This window comes from Pteropus vampyrus, unplaced genomic scaffold (assembly GCF_000151845.1).
Source record: "Pteropus vampyrus isolate Shadow unplaced genomic scaffold, Pvam_2.0 Scaffold146, whole genome shotgun sequence".
Taxonomy (NCBI): Eukaryota; Metazoa; Chordata; class Mammalia; order Chiroptera; family Pteropodidae; genus Pteropus; species Pteropus vampyrus.
Window position 1 is genome coordinate 1,859,626 of NW_011888927.1, and position 2,833 is coordinate 1,862,458.

General features: G+C 39.3%; 1 pseudogene; it reads left to right on the forward strand.

Annotated features, from left to right (window-relative positions):
* Positions 1-447: 447 nt before the first annotated feature.
* Positions 448-566, forward strand: LOC111745138 (annotated as a pseudogene).
* Positions 567-2,833: the final 2,267 nt, after the last annotated feature.

The window sequence follows — 2,833 nt, forward strand, 5'->3', positions numbered from 1 at the left end:
AGATGCTATGACCACATCTTCTTTCACTATTTCCATTTTCAGTATAGGAAGTAGGAACTGTGGTCTCTTTGCTGTCACCAAGAGAAGTGCTCCCAATTACAGCTTTGGGATCCTTCATTTTTAGTCCTAGAAGATAGATCATTTACAGTTTCTAGGGTGATCCAGGTAGTCCTCTCCCTATAGAAAGTCAGACATTTCTTTTTGGGATCTTCCATCATTTTCTGCACTTGCTAAATACAGACTTGAAGCTGATGTCAATGACAAACACATGGATTTCAGTATAGCTCACAAACTGAGCAAGATTGAATAGAACATACCATGGATAACAAAACAAAGACAGATACTTATAGAATAGCGGCTTCATCAATTCACAATTAAATTCACTGCTTTGTATATTTATTCTGCCACCTCTTCTATCTAAAAAAAAAAAAAAAAAACACAAAGTATGTCTACGGCCATGCCACCCTGAAGAAGCCCGATCCCCTCTGATCTTGGAAGCTAAGCAGGGTCGAGCCTGGTTAGTACTTGGATGGGAGACCACCTACGAAGACCAGGTGTTATAGGTGTAAAAAATAAAAAAATAAAATAAGGGATTGTAAACTGACAAGGTCCTTGTAATTTGTGAGGTCAGTCAAAGGTTGCCTCACAAAAAAAACAAAACAAAAAAAAAACAACAAAAAAAACCACACATACACAAAGTGGATTTTAATTAAATCTTAACTTACAAACAAACAAAAATGTTATGTGCCAGGGATGATATTTCTAATGTCAAATTCTCAGGTGAAGAAATAATTTTTGGCTTAGTCACAAATGATGATAGAACATCATCAGAGAATCAACTATCTGTGCACTGGTGTGTGTGTGCTATATATCAGGCAAGACTGGAAAAATACTGAGTACACCCGGAAATGGGAGATCCAGGTTCTAAGCCCAGCCGAGGTGAATTTAGGAAAACCTCAGAACCTCTCTAGGCCTGACTTCATCTGCACATTAGGGATTTGACTAGAAGCTCTTTTGGCTGTTGGAGGCCATATTTCTGTGAGGTAAGGCTGGCTGTTTTGTTGAACTATAGAACTATGGTAAAAGCAGAGAATGTCAGATTTTTTAAAGCCAGTGGGGACCTTCCTCTCCCACTTGTTTCCCAAGCAAGATTGAGGGGTTTCACAGCTACAATTGAAAATTAGACTTTTCTCAATCAGCAGAAGTAGTTAAATGGGCAGAATTTCCTTAAAGTTTCTCTAAAACTAATGGCGCCTCAAGCTATAGCTGACAATAAGATGGAATGAACAATAGAAAATGAATATTTATGAGGGTAATTTGTAAACAGTTGATGATGTTTAATTGGGTGAACTTTTCTTTCCCTTTAATGAATTTCTATGATCTCAGTTTTGATCTGGCACAGGGATCATATAATAGTCATGTTTTCTAAGTGTTGTTCCTATTCTTTTCAGTCTAACTAAATTTGCCGCTATTTTATGGTGTTCAAGGAAAAGCCCTTGACTTCTGATTGCTTCTTCGCATGGGTAAATCTGAGACTCCTTGGTCTTGTTTTATAGAAGAAAATAATAATGAGGCCAAAAAGGGGAAGTGTCTTGGTCAAGGTGACACAGATAGTTAATGTGAACAGGACCATGAACCTGAGGGCTCCCTGCCCAGAGTCCTCTAACACTGAAATGCTTCCACACATCTGGATAAAGCATGGTTTAACAACTTCTGCTGGTTAATAATAAATAAGGGAACTGTTTCTCAAGGGAATTGAATTGTTTAATCTGTTTGAAATTAAATTTTATGATACCCTTGTAAAAATATTTTATGCAACACTATTTTGTTCTTTGTGGGAGCCATCGAAAGGGCAGAACTTTTGGTGGAATTTCCAATAAATCATTTCACACCGTAGCCACAGAACCAGCTCGAAATGGTCCTACTCATTAACAAGATACTGAGTTACTCTCCAGAGATGACAGAAAATAACTACACGTCTTGCAGCCTGAGCATGAGCAGAGGAGAGAACTTGACCCCTAGTTGCACTGGGAACCAAAGTCTCGCCTTACCCCCCCACCCCCCGCCACCCTCCAAAAGGGTTGGAGCATAACTAGAACTTGAACATCAGAACATTTTCAGAAACTCAGAGTCTAGAAAGATCCAGTGTTGGCACCCCTTACCATAAATAGTCAAGTTCCAAGGTCCTCCAATTAAAACTTGCCCCACCAGCACTTCTAAAAACGTGTTCCCCCTAATCCTTTAAAAACTCTTAACCTAGTCCAGGGAGCAAGATGGATTTCTAGCACCATTAGGTCTTCCATCTTCTCAGCTGACACTTTCTCGATCAATGAAACTTTCTTCACAACAAACTGCCATTCTGAGTTTTGGCCTCTCGAAGCATAGGGCACATGAACTAGGGTTTGGTAACAACTGAATAATTTTAACATTGAACAAAAATCATGGTGAAAGCTGCTTAAGTGACTAAAGCATTGGAAATTGGACAATTAAGCAGATTGGCTAAAGGAGAATTTCTTTATCATAAGGATTCTTTATATGTTGCCTTAAGTTATGTGTTTTGTTGGAAAGGATGACAGAGAGATGGGAGCCCCTGAGAACTGATTAAACGTTCCAGTTAATGAAGTAATGTGTGTGTTTCTCTCATCAGGTTAGGCCAGTGGATCTGAGTATAGTCCAGGGATTCCTGGGGGACCCTAAAACCCTTCCAGGGGTCCCAAGGTCAAAACTGTTTTATAATGAAAGATGTTATTTACCTTCTTCCTTCTCATTCTCTCCTGAGTGTACAGTGGACCTTTCCAAAGTTTGCATCACGTGTGGTGTTGTGACTGGCTGA